The 19,422-nt window shown below is 46.5% G+C and overlaps 1 protein-coding gene across 3 annotated transcripts in view; it reads left to right on the top strand.

Annotated features, from left to right (window-relative positions):
• The window catches only part of AMOT (angiomotin), a 77,472-nt gene continuing 58,050 nt past the window's right edge, over window positions 1–19,422 (top strand). For 2 of the 3 annotated variants that reach the window (XM_006029367.3, XM_025210824.1), the window contains exon 1: window positions 19,204–19,337. The gene's annotated coding sequence lies outside the window, so the exon portion shown is untranslated. Of the gene's footprint in view, window positions 22–19,203; window positions 19,338–19,422 lie in introns of those variants that run through there. The other variant, XM_025210823.1, reaches the window with a different exon arrangement.

The raw sequence follows: 19,422 nt of genomic DNA on the forward strand, positions 1-19,422 counted from the left end.
GCTGGGGCAAGGGCCCATGGGGTAAGGAGCCAGGACACTGCCCTGTGGGGTGCGGAGGGCAGGAGAGGGTCTCCCTGGTGCTTGGCTGTGCTGCACCTGGCTCCCTCCAGCCGCTGCCTTGGCAGACATCCTCTGCCTGCCTGCTGGGCTGATTGCACTGCTGATTTGTTATGCATGGGGCATGCTGCGGGCTCAGAGGCAGGGGGAGGCTGCAGGTGCAGCCGGGGAGCAGCCCCCAGCAGCGCAGGGGGAAGGAAGAAGGCGCTGTCTGGCTTCTCTGCTGCTGCCCTTTGAACTACTTTGTGTCCACTCACACAAGGGGAGAGGGCTGGGGATGGTGGATGCAGCCACTCAGTCATTCTCCTCCCCCTTCTCCCTTTCCCGGGCTTTAATCTCCAAAGCTTTTGCTGAGACAGGAATGTGCTGCTACCTCCCATGGGGAGAAGAAAGCCCTGCTGGTTTCCTCCCCTCCCCACAGAACCTGGAGTGGGAGTGCCGTGCCCTCCTCCTCACCCCAGACAGAGCAGCCCTGCCCTGCCCTCCCCCTCCATCAGGTCCTGAGAGAGATATGTGCTTCCCTGCTCCCCCCTGCACAGCCCTGCCCACCTCTTACCCCCTGGATTTCAGAGAGAGCCTTGCCACTTGGTTCCTTTTCTGTCCCTGCCACCAGAGTCTAGAGGGATGCGGGCTCTCGCCCACTCCTTCCCAGCCTACGTGGCCAGAGAAGAACCATATTTCCCTCACCATATTTCTCTCCCTGTGTCCACAGAAAGGCACCCCTGTCCCTCTTCCCCACTCACCCTCCACACTCACAGCCTAGAGGCCAGAGATAAAAATGGGCTGGGAGCACAGGTGATGCGTAGGAAGGGTACAGGGGGGCACACGCCCCTTCTGAGATTGGCCGCTGCTGACACTGCCGCTGGCGTCTGCAGGTGGTCACTGCTCACCAGCCCCCCTCCCTCACCACTGACACTGCCACAACCACCTGCGGACGGTCCCTGCTTGGCCCGCCCTCGCCACCGATGTCACCGCAGCCACCTGCAGGCGGTCCCCGCTCGCCACTGCCATGCACCTGCCGTTGACACCACCGCCAACACCACCACTGCTGCCTGTGGGCAGTCGCCGTGCCCCCCCAGCCTCAGGAGGCACATGTTGTTCATGGCTGGGAGGATAGCTCAGTGGCTGAGGCACTGGATCAGGGTCCTGGTAACCTGGGTTCAGCACCAGGTTTGTCACAGATTCCTTTTGTGACCTTGGACAATTTGCTTCCCTCTCCTCTGTGCCTCCTTAGTTTTTCATCTCTACAGAGGTGATAATCCTTCCCTGCCTCACAGCAGGCCTGTGGACTATTCATGAACTCTACAGTACATGGACAAGAATGGGAGAGTGGAGAAAGGGTTGTCTTGCCTTAAAGCACTGAGAAATACTGAGGTTATGCAGCTCCCCTTTCTTCCTCCATCCCCCACAGTCCAGATGGAGGATGCATCCTTTTCTCTCCCTCCCCTCTCAAGTCTAAAGAGTCACAGAAGTTTAGGGCTGGAAGGGACCTTGTGAGATCATTAGGTCCAACCCCCCGCTCTGGGCAGGACAGACTGCTGGGGTCAAATAACCCAGCAAGGTGAATGTCCAGTCTCGTTTTGAAGATCTCCAGGGTAGGTACCTGCACCACCCCCACAGGGAGTGTATTTCAGAGAAGGCAGCTGCCCTTCCTTCCTCTTCCTGAGTCCTCCAGAGTCTTTGGGAAGGTGTTAGGTCATCCTAGTCCTCAAACCCTGAGCATCTACACCAAGATTCTGCTCGGTTTCTTCAGTCCTTACAAGCCCTTTACATTAGAGGTGCACCAATACATTGATCTAATATTGGATTGGCACCAATATAAAGAAAACAGATTGTATTGGAAATCAGGCTGATGCAGCCAATAATGTGGCCAGTAAATGCCCGTGCATGCATGCAGTCGCAGAGCAGCACGCAGGCAGCTAGGAGTACAGCCTGGCAGCTTGGAGACCTGTGTGCAGCTGGTAAGTCTGTTGTGGTGGACGGGGACAGGGGATGGAAGGGGTGTGGGGAGAAGCAGATCAACACCCGACTGTACAGCCAGGATGGGGCAGGGTGCGGGATGGAGCCGCAGCTTGTCCGGGGGATGCGGGGAGGAAGGAGACTCCCACCATGGTGTGCACCCTGGGAGGGCACGGGGAGTGGGGAGGGCGTATGCCCCCGGTTCTGCACGGGGGTGGGAGGCAAGGTGTGCTGTAGCTGTGGGCTGGGGGATGCACCGGGCTCTTCCTGGTTTGTGGGGGCTGCACTCGGGGCTGTGCTCCCAGTGCATGGAGGCTGTGCTCGGGGCTGTCCTCGAGGCTGTGCTTAGGATGGGCAGCTGTGGTGCTGGGAGGGGGCTACAGTGAAATTTGGGGTGGCTGCAGCCCCCCATAACTCCCTCCCAGCGTTGCCACTGCCCACTCCAAGTGCAGCCCTGGCCCAACCCTCCCACCACATGCTGGGAAGAGCCTGGTGCAGCCCCAGCCCGCAGCTGCAGCCCCTCCATACAGATCCAGGGGCACATGACCCCATACCTTCCTGGGGTGCGTGCAGCTGTGGGAGCCACCCCCTACCCTGTGTCTCCCGGATGAGCCATGGCTCCGTCCAGTGCCCCACCCCACCCCGGCTGGGCAGTGCCTACCCAAGCCCCTGCCCCACTCCCTCCCTCACTGTGGGGCCTTGATCTGCCCTCCCCTCCCCCCCACCCATGTCCCTTCTCTCCTCCATCCCCATCCATCACAAATGACTTATCAGCTGCATGCAGCTGTATCAGAAATCGGATCAGTATTGGTCAATATGTCTCCTTAAAAATCGGCTATTAGTATTGGTCCCCAAAATCTCTATCGGTGCACCCCTACTTTACATTCATCAGACTGGGAGCAACTTCCAGCTCTCCAGTTGTCATGTGGGGGACCAAACTGAAAAGTTTGTTAACAATCCCAGCAGAGTTAATACATTTATCTTAGTGTTGCTTTCTCCAAACAATTTTTGGGACCCACCCAATCACAGCTGTCTTTGGGTAGTGTCTGTGCCTGGCAGTCTTTGCCACCACCCCACAGCCTGGTCCCCTCACTTGAGAGAATACCCATGTTGACAGTCTGTGTGTCAAACCTATTAGATATCTGCTATGATCCTGCAATCCAAGTACCAATTCCAGTAATCCTAGTTTCAGGCTGTAAGGAACTGTGATCAAACCTGGGATCTGAGTGGGGGTAGAGGTTGATTTAAACAACCTTTAATCTACCTTGATCTTCTGGGTAGCCAGATTTAGCCCCCAAATAAATTAGAGTGACCCAAGGGGCTCACAGCAATGGGTTTCCAGGGGTTGGCATGTGGTTCTCTGGCGGTTCTTGATGTAGTCTAGGCCAGATGAATCCATAGCTCCTCAATTATTCTGCTTCAACAGGGCCAGAGCAGGGACCAAAAATTTGGCCCTAAATTGTCAGGTTCAGACTCTCAGTGTCAACTCCCAAATAATTATTGGCTGGATCTTGTAAGATTCTAGCTTCCGTCAAGATTGTATGGAAAAAGTAGGGAGGAAACCTGATTTGATTTTGATTCTACCTAATCATAATGATAATGACAAGAATAAGTAAAGTAGTAGATGATAATTTCAACCCTCTAGCTCTTTTATAGGAATTCATCATCTGCAGGTCTCAAAACTCTTTCCAAGAGCTAGGTGTATCATTATCCCCATTACAAATGCGTCTCTCAATCACAGTCTACAAATAATTAAGGATACAACCTTGATGCTGAGAACTGGTGTAGAAAACCTCGTGAGGAAACAAAGGAAGGGGAAAAGAAAAGAAATGAGATGAAGGGTCTGAATGAATTTCAGAATAACAAAAAGGGAAGAGATGTGATGGAAGGAGATGGGAAAAAACATTGCTGGCTATTTGGGAATGATTGTGGGTTTACATTCATACCAACCATGGCTGTAGAGTGTGCTGGAGGACATACTTGGTGCATCTACACATGCACATTTACTGCGCAGTAACCAAAATTACTGCACAGTATGGGTGCGCTTCTACACATGCATGCCTCTGCTGCACAGTAAAAAAGGCGACTTACGCCAACTTGAACATATATTTGATATCTGCATCATGCAGGTATCAAATTTACACCCGATTAATTACTGCACCGTAATGCACGTGTAGATGCTTTACTGTGCAGTCCCAAGTCAGTCCACACACAACGTTAATATGCTTTAATGCCTGCACGTGTAGACGCCGGCCCATTCCCACTTACTGTGCAGTAAATTGAAGCTGGTGTAAATGTACGTGTAAATGACGCCCAGCATGTCACCAAGTGGGACAGCAAAAGGCAGGAAGAGAATTCTTGGACAGTTCCCACTTTGAAGCCTTCAGTTTTCCACAGCATATCTGCAGAGAGCTCACTTCTTCCCTGCTACCCTATTTTCTTTCATTTGCCAGTGTTTGGAGAGAGGAAGGAGGTGAGGCACTGTTGGGTTTTCCTATTAACTTAATCTGTGGGAAGCCCTCTATAAATCATGGAATTTCCTAGTCTTGCTAGGAGCTCGATATTTGTACAGTGCAATCAAATGAAAGATCCAGGTTACCAGTCCTTTGACAGAAAGACCGTTATTCTGCTCTTGTGACTCTTAAGTGTGTCTGCCTTTGAAGTCTGAGGCTTAAGAGTCTGCATTAATGATCAAGGGACAGAGCTGAATACCAAATTCGTATCTTGCTAAGGCAAGGATACATGTATGAATGGGGAAAGAGGGGCATCGGGGCATGTGGCACGTAGAGCTCAGCTAGTAGAATGGAGAAGCATTTGAACTCTTTCTGGTAAGTTTTCCACACTGGTGGCCAAATTCTTTTCAAATTCTCAGAGTTTAGCACCTTCTTTTTTGGACCCTGGCTCTGTACATTGTAACAATCTCTTCCTGTACCTTGCTATGTTCCTGAGCATCAGTTGCTCAAAAAACATGGACCCTTGTGTTTGAAATCAGAGTTCTTTGTTGTAGGAATTTACTCTGGCTTCCTATACAGAAGTCTTCGTTCCCTACAGGGTTGGGCAACATGGTCTTTGTCATATGACTGCCATTCTCCACCTAAGACTTATCTTAATTTCCCTGGTGCTTGTCTGGTGAAAAACTGCTATGGCGTCTGTATAAAGTATTATTGTCAGAATGAGCTTCTCCAGAACAACAGCTTCTGAAATTGACTGTATGTAGAATATTACTGATTATTATTGCCCTGCTAATTATTAATCACCATTAGTATTTATTTGTTCTTGGTAGTACACAGCTTCATTAATTTATATCTATGAAAACCTGCGTAGTTGTCCATCTAGCTGTCTGCTGGGCCATCTCCTAAATTAAAATACACAATTGTGACTACAGCATATGGGCATGCTTACGTCAACTTGGGTGCGTCTACACAAGACGCTACAGTGACATAGTGACACACTACAGTGACAGTGTCAGCGGGCACAAACTGTGACGCTGCAGCTATATCGCTGTAGTAATGTGCTCCCTCGCTATAATGCATTGCTACAGCGACATAGCAGCTAAAAATTACCGCGTGCCACCAGCACAGTACAGAAGGTACTAAAAAAAGTGCTAAACGATGGTGCAGTAACAATGGTGCCATGGGGGCATGTGTAGACACGCCCCTTGATGCACAAATATCCATCACCAACTACAGTAAAAGTAGACCCAGACTCATCTGGCCCTTAGTCCATTCTCTCATTATCTTCTGCCAGCTCTTCTAGCTGCTTCCTCCAATAGCTATCCTTATTGGATTAAGAAATAAATCATTAAGCCCTCAGTCAGGTTATACAGGGTCAGGTTGTTGTTGCTGGGTTTTTTTTCTTTTTAAAGAAAAGGAAAGAAAAAAAGACCAAGGATAGATTTTCAGGCAACCCCAAATCTAAACTAGATTTTCAAGAATTTCTCTCTCACGTAGGCATGTTAGTGAGGATCAGAATCCAGCAGCTCCCACTGTGACATTTGTAGCATATTGGGTGTGTCTACATGTGCAAATGCTACAGGGTGGGTTTACTCTAGAGTAAGTTACTCTAGAGTAAGCCCACCCTGGGCAGGAGGGGATTCGGGAGCAGATTTGCTATTCCTGCCCTGTACGGGGATTCAGGAGCAAATTTGCTACTCATGGCAGCATTCTGCTCTCTCCTCCTCCAGCCCTGCACTGGTCTCCTGTAGCAGTCAGGGGGAGCTCTAGGCTCCCCCTGGGTGCTAGCCCAAGGGCTGGCAGGAAGCATGGGGCCAGGAGACAGCTGTCCCCTGGCTGGGGCTGGGAGATTGCTCCTTGACCCCAGGAACTGACTGCTGCTGGGGTGGGCTTCAGTGGCAGAGCTCAGGCAGGGACCATGTCCTCCAGCAGCAGGGAGCTCCCAGCCCTGGCTCCCCGGTCAAGGGCAGGGGACTTGGAAAGAGCTGCAGGGATTCCCCGTCCAGCAGGGGGCTTGCTGCTAGGTGCCCCACTGTCAGATCGGAGCAGGGGGCTGGGACCTGCCCCTCCCCCACAGCTCATTCCAAGCCTCGTGCTTTGATCACCTGATTGGGACACAGGGCTGGGACCTGCCCTGATTGGGACAGTTCTTGGCCAGCCCTGAGATGCACAGGGAAGTCTGCACGTGCAGTCCGGAGCTGGCTGGGGACTGCCCAAACTAGGACAGTCCCCAGCCAGCTCCAGCTGCATGTGCAGCCCTGTGCAGCCCAAGGCTGGCCGGGAGCGGTCCCAGTCAGTGGCACGTCCCAGCCAGGGACCAGCTCCAGGCTGGGCAGGGAACGCTCCCAGCCCCCACTACCTGATCATGGAGCAGGGTCTGGGAGACTGTTCCCAACTGATCACGATCACAGAGCACTCCCGCAATCACATTGGAGAGCTGGGGCTAGGAACAATCTCCCAGCCCCTGTTCCATGATTAGGATCACGGAGCGGGGGCTGGGAGCTCCCTGCTGCTGGGGCAGGGGGACATTGTCCCCAACTGTGCTCCAGTGGCAGAGCCTGCCCTGGCAGCAGGCAGCTCCTAGGGGCAGGGAGCAATCTCCCACGCCCTGCTGCCCCACTGACTGGCCGCAAATTTGCTCCTGGTTGGCTGTCTACATGTGTTGTACCGTGCAGTAATTACTTGGCAGTTAATTTGCTACTTGGATTTGCAGATAGTAAATTAACTGCTGAGCAGAGGAAATTACTGTGCAGTAAAAGGTCAGCATGTGTGGACAATGATGCTTAGTATGCAGTAATTAACTCTACAGTAAAGCATCTTGTGCAGACGCGCCCATTGGGTACCAAAATTCCCGATGAGGCACTGGGGAATTTGTTCTACTGCTCTAGCTGGGGCAGATGTAGTGCAGATGTGAAACTGGGTGTCTTGAGTATACTGAGCAAATTGTGTGTCCTGGTATGGAGCTTTTCTGCTGGCCTCACATATACCAATTTAGACCCTGACAAGAGAGAGCCCTTGAGACAGAGGCCCAGGGGAGATCACACACTGGTAAAAACTCTGGCAGGAGGTCTATAGTAGTGCCTTGAGTGTTGCAAGGATCAATAGAGCTGAATGATAATACCCCAGGCATTTTTTAAAAACAGTGATTTTTAAGCATACACACTGCTAAGACCTTAGACTAATATCTGTGGAGCCCTTAGAGATCTGGGGAATCAAACATGTTATGTAAAGATCTGATCTAAAGCCCACTGAATTCATCAAAAGATTTCCAGTCTTGATACTCTTGTGTTCAGGAAATTAAAAACCCAAACCAAGCCATTTGAAAGCAGTTTGATGTGTATTTAGTTTCCATTACCTAACATAAGTACAGCATCTTTCTATTACCATACTGAAAAAAAGAAAAAGAAACTGAAGAACAAAAAGGTACCTTTGCAAAATAATAAAGGGGAAACAAGCTGGCTAAAGCCAGGAAACTCAATCCTAAACTAATGAATGCTCTGTCCTTAACTCACATTGTGTCTTTTGTTTTCCACTCATGAGCTGCGCACAGATTCAGTTTGTCTGTTTTAACTCTTTTGAGGCCTGCTTTATACAGGGTTTTTTGTTTTTTTTTTACTGGCATAGCTCAATCAGGGGTGTGATTTTTGCTGAGGTAGTTACACTGGTACAATCTCTAGTGTGGATGCACCTATATTAATGTAAATGTATGAGCTGCTTTTTGTTGCCTTCTTTTATGATAAAGTAACTGAGTGTATGGGGTATGTTGTCTCATTTAAACTGTACTTTTACAGTTAAAATGATGGTGTAACACACCGTGTATGTATATAAAGCTTGTATATAACATCTGGAAAATGAGGAGCCATGGATGTGCTACTGTTGTAGCTCCATGGTGGAAGCTGTAGTGTAGACAGCATTTTAGTCTATATTTTGATTGCAATACCAGTGGCCAGGCTGTGGTAGCACTGCGTACATGCTAGGGCTACATTTGGAAATGTGGAGAAAAAACACTGCAGTATAGACATGCCTGGAAGCTGCTGCTGTTCTTATGAAAATGGCACTGATCTTGATGGAACACCAGGATATAAACTAGGAAGATTCAGGGTCACGGGGCATATCTCCTCTACTGATTTATATCTAGATGTGGAAGACAGGCAAAGTACCAGAGTACTGGAACAGGGCCAACGTAGTGCCTCTCTGAAAAAAACCCACAAAACAAAACAGAGGACCTTGGGAACTATAGACTGGTCAGCTTCACCTTGATACACAGGAGGTTGCTGGGGCATATCATAAGGAAGTCCATGTGCCAGCATCTGGAGGAGGAAAGGCTGATCATGAGCAGCCAGCATGGATTTACTAAGAACAAATTGTGCCAAACAAACTTGATCTCTTTCTTAAACAGTAACTACTTGGGTGGATGAAGGGAATGCTGTGGATAATAGTGTATCTGGACTTCATCGGGGCTTGCATTTTGATCTTCTCACAATCAAATTGGAGAAATGTGGGCTAGACAAAACTCCTGGAAGGTAGATAAAACAATTGGCTTGATTGCCACAAGCGAAGGGTAATTATAAACGGGTCCAGGTCAGTATGGATCCATACAGGCAGGAGGTTTCAAGTGGAGTCCCATGGGGATCTGTCCAGGGCTCAGTACTGTTCAACGTATGTATTAATAATTTTGATCTTGGAATAGAGAGCTTCTTCAGCAAATTTACAGATGACACGAAACTGGAAGGATTGCAAATGTATTGGAGGACAGGAGCGCAATTCAGAAGGATCTTGACAGATTGAAAAGCTACACTAACAGGATGACGTTCAGTGCTGACAAATGCAAGGTGCAGTACCTCAGGAAGAATAATCAACGACACAAAAACAAACCGAGTGACACTCGGGTAGTTGGCAGCAGTGTAGAGAAGGATCTAGGAGTCTAGATAGATCACAGACTCAATATGAGTCTGCAGTGTTATTCAGCTGCACAAAGGCAAACATGGTTTTCAGATGCATCAATAGAAGTGTTAGTTGCAAGACATAGGAAGTGAGAGTGCCTTTTTACTTGGCATCAGTTAGGCCTCATCTAGCATATTGTGTATAGTTTTGGGCTCCACATTTTAAAAAGGACATGGAGAAGTTAAAGTCCAGAGGTGGGCAACAAAAATAATAAAGGGCTTGGAAGACAAGTCATATGAGGAAAGGTTGAAGGAAACAGGCACGTTCATCTTGCAGAAAAGGCCCTTAAAAGGGGACATGATAGCACTCTTCAAATATAGGAAGGGCTGCCATAAAGAAGAGGGAAAAAACCCTTTTCTCTCTTGCTGCAGAGAGCAGAATGCAGACCAATGGCTTGAAGTTGCAGCAAAATAGGTTTAGATTGGGTATCAGGAAAAACTTCTCCACCGTCAGAACAGAGAGGCAGTGGAACAGACTGCTGAGGGAACTCTCCGACACTACAGGTGTTTAAGAAGAGACTGGACAAGCATTTGGTCAGGGATGATCTAGGAGTGCTGCTGTCTGTGCTCTCCTATGCTTATTTCCCATGCTTCTGGGTTTTGCTGGTTGCCATGTAGGGCCTGGAAGGAAACTTTTCCCCATCCTGCTGCTTTGTGCATCAGCATTTTTTTTTTAAATCTCTCTCAGAAGCATTGGAAATTGGCTGCAGCCAAGGCTGGGGATTTTGACTGGGGTCTGACAATGCTACTAACTTAAACCCAAAGGTTCCTGGTTAGAGGTTCTTGTCTGTCTGCTCAGGGTCAGACAGATCACCATGTTTGGTATAAGAAGGAATGTTACCCCATTGTCAGATTGGTACAGAGAGAGAGAGAGAGAGAGAGAGAGAGCGTGTGTGTGTGTGTGGCGGGGGGGGGGTGGAGGGTTGCCTTACTCTGCAGCAGGGGGCATGGCTCTTTTTTTTTGGATCTCAAGCTTATCTTAACAACCCTCAATGGCAGCAGGACATTGGTCACCGTTGTCCCCGTTTTGCCTGTGGCAGGTTAGTGTTGTGTTTTGTGGTTGCGTCAGGGTTGGCTGTGTAGTTTTACTAATGGGTTGGACAATGGATTTGTATAGGTTAGTTTGGATAGGGATGATCCTGCCTCTGGCAGGGGGTTGGACTACTAGATGATGTCTGGAGGTCCTTTCCACCCCATACTTCTCTGTGATTCTAGACTGTTTAGTAGCAATACAAGGGTTTTTTCCTACAGTAAACAGTGAAGAGATTGCCACTTAAAATAATGACATTTATTTCTGTGTGGTTCAAATTATAAAAGATGGTTTCTGAGGGGGCAAAGATACTAAGGACCAGCTATAGTCATTTCTCCTCTTAAAAGTGACTGTTATGTTTGAAGGGGTGTAGGTTGTAGCCATGTTGGTCTAAGGACATAGGCAGGCAAGGTTCTTTGGGTGAATCTGATATCTCTTATTAGACCAATTTAGTTAAATTCTTTCAAACATAAACTATTTAACTGTTTGATAAGTTGAAATGAATCAGATTTGTATCCCATTTAAAACGAAAATGGCATTTTCTTTTTAAAAGATAATTAATTTGGTTTCTTCTGCTTCTTACTGGTTTATTCAACTGGTATTGCCAGCAGAGTGTGCTGGTGTCCTTTCACAACCTGGAGCCTGCCTCTGAAAAGGACTGGGAAAATGTGATCATCATACTTTGTTTAGGGTTGTTGCTTGTAGCATGTTGGTCTAAGGACATAGGCAGACAAAGTTCTTTGGATGGATGTGATATCTTTTATTAGACCAACTAGTTAATTAACTAATTAGTTGGTCTAATAAAAGATATCACATCTACCCAACCTCCTCCACCTGTCACACTTTGTTATAATTTTTATTGTTTAGGAACACAGTTGTCTGATAGTTACTGGCCTGTTATCTCTAATTACCATTGATCTTTTTTGAAATTCCATTAAAGAAAATGTGTAATTATTATTCTAAAAGTAATCCATTTGCTTAAAAAATGATGCCAGTCATGTTTTTTGCTTTTTCTATGTAACTTTACATGGTTTGTCTCTAATGCAGGTTATCTAATTTTTTAGATAATATATTCTACTTCACTGCTGCTTCTTAATTTTGTGTTCAAAGAATCAGTTTAACATGTAGCACACCTATAATTGGATCTGGCCCCGAGTTTATAATTAGTTCATCTCAGGTACAAGGGTCATTTTAGAACTGGAGTTGTATTTGAACCTATGCTTGGGAATAAGATACAAAATTTAATTAGGTCTTTTCCAACTCTCAGGTCTATGATTCTGACCCCAGTTTTAAAATTTGGTCTGCAAAGGAAAGGATTTAAATACAAATGGACTTGTGCTTCCTTTTCTTCTTCTTAAAGATTTATTCAAAAGGCATTAAGGCAGACTTGTTTTTTTCTATTTTTGTCAGCAATTTAGTTTTTCATTTTTGTTAGACTAAGGCATCCTGGGAATTAAGGCACCTCAAGTCTGGTCCTACTGGGGAACTACTAAATGTGTTAGAACATATTCTAATGCAAGTCCTCCATCTTAGTCCCAATACTTTAGCAATGACTTCCTTTCTTTAAACTGTTCATTAGCCAAAGTTAGACAGCAGTTGACAACACTAACAACAAACAAGATTTAAAATCCTTTCCCCTCTCACTTGGTGAACTTTTATTCTCTTGTGGTTTCATTATTAAATTCGTTTTCCAATCATTGTAGAATCCACAGAGACTTCCATTTGGTTCTGAGGTCACTGCAACCAGTGAGTTGTGGGATGATACGTGGTCCTGGAGACAGAGCACTCCTTGACTCAACTTCCTGTGGCACTTGCTCTTGATGGCTTCCCGCAAGTACAGTAGTTCAGTAGCATGATACACTCCACTGATGGTCTTTCCTGTTGAAAAGTAGTCAGTCATGACTGATAATCCCTTTCCTTCCCCTCTCCCCTTCCTGCAATTGGCTACAACCTTACTGATGCTCATCTTCTTGAATTTCTTGAGATATCTACCATATGCTCTGCTGTTGGTCTCAGGCTCCAAGTGGTGAACTTATGTCCTGTCCCAAGTCACAAGACTGCTCGTGATTTTTTTTCTAAGTTTGCTTGAAGTTGCCCCGGGCCCCCTTTTGGTGATTCCACTCTCATGCCCAAGTCTTCACTAAGGATAGCATGCACTAACTGTTCCTTACTTGCACTTGTCCATTCTTCTAGTATCATTCACCACCATCTTGCGGACTGCATCAACTTGTTTTGGTGTGGTGGTCTCTGCTGTGTCCTGACCTTGACAGACCCTTAGCCAGGAATCCCACTCATTTAAAATTCAGCTGTCCAGTTTGTTACTGTTACGTGTGAAGGGATCTCTTTTCCAATTACTTCCACTCTTGATGGGTTTGCTTTGGGGTCAGGTCTTTCTTATGGATTGACCTGAGCACTACTCTAGTTTTGTTCTTCACATAAAATTAAAAAAAAGGAGATTGCTTCACTTTAATGTGTCCTTGTGCAACTTCTATAAGCAGAAAATATCTGCTAGTGAGAAACGCATCAAAAGACATGTACTGATATGGGAAATCTGTTGGGCCCTAACATATGACTCAGTAGGTCAGACCAGATACTTTAACACTCCCTGCTATTCAGGCAAACCTCCTGGGCATGGATAGGGCATGGATACATCCAGATAGCAGCCAATGCATTTAATTTAATTTTCTGTAGCTAATGCTGATAAACAGCTGCTGACTATGAGACCTATTTCAGAAATGCTCTGTCGAAGGGAAACTGAGCTCACTCATTCTAGAACATCCCTTACAGACTGTAGCAGTGGAGTGATTTATGTGAGGAACATAGTCACTCATTTTATTTTCCATTTTCAGTGGGGTATTGGGCCCCTGTTGTTTCCACCAAGGCTCAAGAGTCTTCTGTACTGGGCTGGGAACTGGGTTAAAGAACCACGTGTAAACCGAGTTCAACTTAGTAAGGACATAGTGTAGAGCAGACTTTTTAAAATCTGTGCGCTCCTGTCTATGCTAGCTCGCCGAACCCAGAGTTTGCTAGAACCATATTATTTAATTCACTGTAAAACCCAGCATAAACAGGGCCTCGGTAATTATGTACTCCACAGCAGTTGGCTAAGTTATGTTCTCATTAATTTTTTATTGTGTAGAATTAGCAGGCTAATAAACTGGTGTAGAAAGATATCACAAGTATTTAGAGAGGGGAAAGAAACTCATAATTTATGTCTATTCTGAAACACAAACATTTCCTAATAACCCCAAACATATTAGGTTTTCCACTGGAAAACTGATATCTGTCTCATGAAAGCTTGCAGAAAAGGACAATTTTCTTGTGATTTCCCAGTTGGTCTAATAAAACGTATCATTTTGGAACTAAGAGTTCTAGTTTTTTGTATGTCTATCTGTCTCATGAGGAATACTAGCCTGTTGCAGATAGCATTTACTTTTGCTGGCTCAGGTAGATTGACTTTTTCTTTATTAAACACAATGCATTTTAACACCACCTTCATCCAAGGACCGCTTCTCAGGCCATGTCCAGACAGGCACGGCCATGCGGTATGTGGCGCCACAGACGTGTCTGCGGTGCTGCATACCACACGTTCAGTTGTTCTCCGTGCTGCAAGGGAGCAGTGTAGAGGGTTTTTTTGACCCCTGGATATCTAGGGGTCAAAAAAACCATGGGAAAAAAAGCAGAGTGGCTCACACAGCATCAGCATGTGCTGCCCAAAGCTGGAGCCTGGCTGGTCGAAGCCACACTCCACTGCCAGCCAGGCTCTGCATGGCAGGACTGCTGCTGCTGCAGCCCTAGGCGGTTGGTCCCTGGGATCCCAGGTGAGGCTGCTGGGGCCAGCCCAGCGCTGATCCCAGCCTCACCTACCCCACCCGGGGTAACATGCTGCATGCCAGAGCACACGTGGCACAGGCATTCCCTGGGAATAACTAGTGGCGGCACAAGGTGCGCTGCTGCTGGTTTTCTCAGGGGAACCAAATATCCATGCACATCTGGATGTGGCCTCGGGGCTTACTTTGTGTATTGTGATCCACTAGATACAACATAGAGTTGGACACATCAGGTGTCCTGAATTCTAATACTGGCTCAACCCACTTAATTTCTTCTCTGTCAGCAAGGTTTACATAAGGGCTTCTGCTGTTGGCCTGGAAAAAATGCTTTTCCCCCTGGAGGCATCATTTGGCTCTTTTGTTCACTTTGCCATCTTCTGAAGTTTTGGACATTGGTCACAGCTAGAGATAGAAGATTGGCTGAGGTATGCTGATAATCCTGCTCATACTTAAAATCTCTCAGACACCTAGCTGGTGGGTCTTGCTCCCATGCTGAGGGTCAAAGCAACTACCTGATTTGGGGTCAGGAAGGAGTTTTTCCCCCCCCTCAGGACATTTTTTTGACTACCTTGGAAGCATGGGGTATGGTCCTTTTCCTAGGATCCTCCCAGCACGTGTTAACCTAACAAATTCCCCGCAGTTTAAAGGGCAGTGTCCTTGTCTACCCTGCTCACTACTCCCCTCTGCATTGCAGAAATGTTTCTTAGCAGGGTGCTTTGTGGCTGTGGTATGTGAGGGGTCAAAGTGGGTGAACATGGGGGCCTGGACTAGATGTCCAAGGAGACCTCTTCTAGGTTGGCATTCTTCCTACCAGAGAGATGTAGTGACCTCAGGGAAAACCACTTCACTTGGCTGCACAGATCCCTTCCTGGTACACTGGCAATGGTGATTTTTATCTAGCTTTGTTTTTATTCTTATTTGTAGATCCCCAAGGCACAAAACTATTATAATTCTTCTTGTACCTACTGTACGTTCCCCTGGATAGCACACTCAGAATTATTGTTTCAGTTATGTGATAAGAGTAAGGACAAGGAAATAGCCTGTCTTCCTGTTCCTTGGTTCCTGTACATTTGTGACATTTCTTAGCCTCAGCATCTTTTCTTGTTCTTTTCTATATTGATTTTTTTTATTTAATAGAAGGTTATTATTATGGTTTGTATGGGATGGTTTGGCTAGGGCTGATCCTGCCTCAGGCAGGGGGTTGGCCTCTGGAGGTCCCTTCCTGCCCTACTTCTCTACGAACCTATGATTATATCATTCAATCTACAGCTTCCACTGATTTCTGGAAATACATACATTGCTGAATGAAATAAAGATACTGGTGGCCAGAGTCGTCTTTGATTGCTCTGTGCTGGTCAGTCAGTACCTGGTTGTGGAAATCTCAAGCCTGGGAGAGTGCCTGAATGTGGAAAAGGCCGTATAGCCACCCACTCGAGCAGCCTCCAGTGCCAAGGGTAGGTTGAGGACATGGTCAGAGTGCTGCGGTGACGTTTAGTCTCTGTTGGTATAAAGGCCTCTGGGGCCATGGCCAGCAGTGTATTTTCTGTGCTGGGGTGGAGCTTGTGTGGAACTGGCTTGTGGATCAAAGATCTGCAGACAGTTCATTTACGTGCCCTCAAAGACCATAAGACTAGGCCGTGACTGTGATCCATATAGCGGAGCAGCTTTCTTAACTCTAGCTGCAGAGAAGGAAAGATAGCAAGGCTGCAGTGATTACTGAAGGAAGAAACCGTAAAAGGAGGAGTTTTAAAGAATGCAAAAGGCAGCTACTCCAAAATCATAGGTGGAGGGATTCCAGTTTACTCCAACACTCTTTTAGGAGGAGGACAGGGTAGAGATTTATTTTCCTACTTCCAAATTGTTTCCACAGTGATATTTATCTTCTGTCTTTTAGTGCATTTAATGTAACCTTTGCATGATTGCATAACTTGGCCTGAAAATGCTGGAGTGGCTATTAAGAACCCCTTTCTTGTGCTGTTTCCTGAATTCCCACATTGTAGCATGATCTATGTATGGAAAACTGCTGGCTTCCTTTATCTGGCAGTGGGTTTGCCAGGGTGTGCTTCAGTTTATGAGTAGTGAGCTGGGTGGGAACATGGGGGGAGAGAGGATGCAAAGGAAGAACATTTTATAAAGGCAATTTGGATTTCATACATCTGTCTTTGCTTTTTTCCTGTTCAGATAAAGCTGTTATCTCTGATTGCATGGTTTAAGCGCGAGCTGCACTTTTTTTTACAATAAACAGAGGAACAGGACTTGAGGTTAACATGCCTCAAGCAAGGCTAAACATTTGTTGGAGTGAAAATTAAGCTGCATTTTTTCTTTGCTCAGGATCTTCCCCATCATCACCTTTTGGCAACACAAGCAGGAGACAGGATATGTGGTGGGGTCATTTATTTTATAAATCTTTATATTAATCTAACTGTAGCTATATATTTCCAATGCACCCCTTGCTGTACCATCTAGCAAACGTGTTTTGTCTAGTTTTTTATATTTGCATACTGTAATGGCATGGGATTTTTAATGAATTGTTTCCATGTGTTTCCCTGTTTGTTTTTCTGACATTTTCTATGAAATGAATTTCAATTACAAGGGAGATAAATAGTCTATTTCTACATGCATGCATTTGGGATTTCTGGGGGGTTTGCTTTGTCTTTCTGAAATTGCTTCCAGATTTTGTAAATTGTAGATTTCTGAATGTTTGTAAAGAACTGTCTTCTGCACAAAGCAATTGAAAGATGCAGAGTCAAATCTTGTGAGGAATCCCACTGAACTGACTGCACTGGGCAAAGCTCAGGATTTGACCTCAGGCCAACAGGAACTGAAGACTGGAGAGCACATGAAAAGGAACATAACTTTGTATGATCAGGCCCAAAAGTTGAGACTATTGCAGGGTGTTAATGTTTTGTATGTCATGGGCTGAAAATACAAAAGGGGGGGGGGGGGGGGGGGGAAAAAGTGTGTGGGGGAAAAAAAAAAAAGGGGGGGGGGGGGAGAGGAGATAAAATGCTGTGGTGCATGGACTTCTTCCCTCTTATTTTTCATTGTTGTCATTCTTTAAATTGCAAGTTAGTGAAAAGAGCCGGTCACAAAACAAACACGATCAACTCCAGTAATCTCCATCCTGCTTTCACAGACAATGAAATGAGTTCACACAGAGGAGATTTCGCAAACAAAGGATTAGAGAGTTATTGTATGTAGATGTGGGGTAAGGAGCTGAATTGAGAGACCACAGGGTAATATTATTTGTACATAAACGGGTCCTTCTGAAGGAGGACCCATTTGAGAAAAGAGGCCATCTTGTCATCACCTAGCCTCGTTTACCCTTGGGATTTGCCTTGATTACAGCCTTAAGTGCAGGATAAGACAAAACCGTTGGTAGTAATGGAGCCAACCCCACTTTCAAGCTCCTGCACCAGTGCAAAGAACCGTTTCCCCTGTCTATGCTTGAGGTTTGTACCGCTGCAAACTCATACCTGTGGCATTGCACATTCTGAAGTATTCAGAAATCATTGGTCAGACTTCCCCAAAATAGCCAGCTTTGATTGAACTGCAGGAGGTGGCAGCACCACAAAGACGTGCTGAAGTCTAAAGAAGACCTTCAGTGCCTCCTGTTCTCAGCTGGATGCTTTAGGTGCAATCCTGGAGGACAATAGCACCTGCAGGTGTTCAGCACTATGTAGGACAGGCCCGTGGAAGAATATTTGATGGACTGCTTTTACTTTTAACATAAACTCATCTCGTTTAAAGGGGCTTCTCCTTAAGTGCCCTGTAAAATGCATATATTTAGTCATCTTCTATTTTTGCCTCGCTTTCAATTATTTTTAGCAGTTGGCCAGCAAAAATGATGAGTCAGAACTTTAGCTGATGTAAACTTGATGGAGTCTCACATAGCTGGCACAGATTGGGTTTGATGTTTTTTCAATCTTGGAGCCCTAACCTGAAAACATCCTTGGGGGCTAATTTACTCAAGTGACTGACTTGCTGATTCTCCTGGTGCTCTGACTCTAGCACTAATGCCCTGATAAATCAGGCCAAAGAAACCTGGATCACTATGCATAGATTAATAACCATGAGTAAGTGTTGCACAGATCCATGTTGCATCACAAGAGCCTCTGCTACCTCATGTGAGCGTTAATATTTATAAAAGTTCATTAGCTGAAAGCTGATACCCAATATGTATTTATATAGAGAATGCATATTGTATGGTATAAGTAAATGAGCATGTTCTTTATATGAGCAGATATTGCTCATATACAGACACATTGCGTATGCATATATGCATGCGTGTATGCTATTGTGTGCATGCATATGCATGCTTGTTTGTGTGTACGCATGTGTACATGCGTGTGTACACTTGTGTGCATTCATATACATGTTTGTACATACATACATTATATGTGTGCATGCATGCACATGTGGGTGTGTATATACACACGCGTGTAGATGTGTGTGTCTGTGTAATTGGCTAACATTGTATTTTCTGTAACCTAGTTGCGTTCCCCTCCTCAGCTCCCTCCCTCTCTCGTTAGTCCCTTGCTCTGTCGATCTGTATTTCCCTACTGGTTTTGTCATCTTTTTGGATTCATAACTCTTAACATCTACTAATAAAAGTCAGTCTTTTTAAGAATCCCCCCCGCCCCGGTATTCCAAACCAAATTAGCCAAATCAAATTCTGAATCCGTGAGTCAGTCCAGCACCATAAACGGCCTTATAACTGGCAAACATCCTCCAGCCCCATTTGGGGCTTCAGATGTTCCCCAATCCTTTGGCGGGCACCCCGCATGCAGGCGCAAGCCCAGGGGCTCGGGGTGCAGGGGATGCCCCGAGTTCTGCTTGCTCTCAGCCATTTGGCCGCGGGGGCAAGCCAGGGAGGAGCCGGCCCTTCCCATGAAGTGGGCGCAAAGCCAAGCCCGTCCCCCTCCAGCAGCCAAGCGGGAGGCTCACCATCCGCGGCCGCGGCAGGCACGACTGGGCGCCGGCAGAGCCGCCTTCCCCGGTGCGACCAGGTGGTCACGGCGGTCCCAGTGCCGGACCAGCCTGGGGGGATCCGAGCCCGCCCGAGGTGCGTGTGTAACATCTGCGCTTTCCGATGTAAAACCTACAACTTCATCATGGTCCGGCGCAGGGGCGAGCGGCGGCGGCGGCGG

The sequence above is a fragment of the Alligator sinensis genome, unplaced genomic scaffold (assembly GCF_000455745.1).
Source record: "Alligator sinensis unplaced genomic scaffold, ASM45574v1 scaffold521_1, whole genome shotgun sequence".
Taxonomy (NCBI): domain Eukaryota; kingdom Metazoa; phylum Chordata; order Crocodylia; family Alligatoridae; genus Alligator; species Alligator sinensis.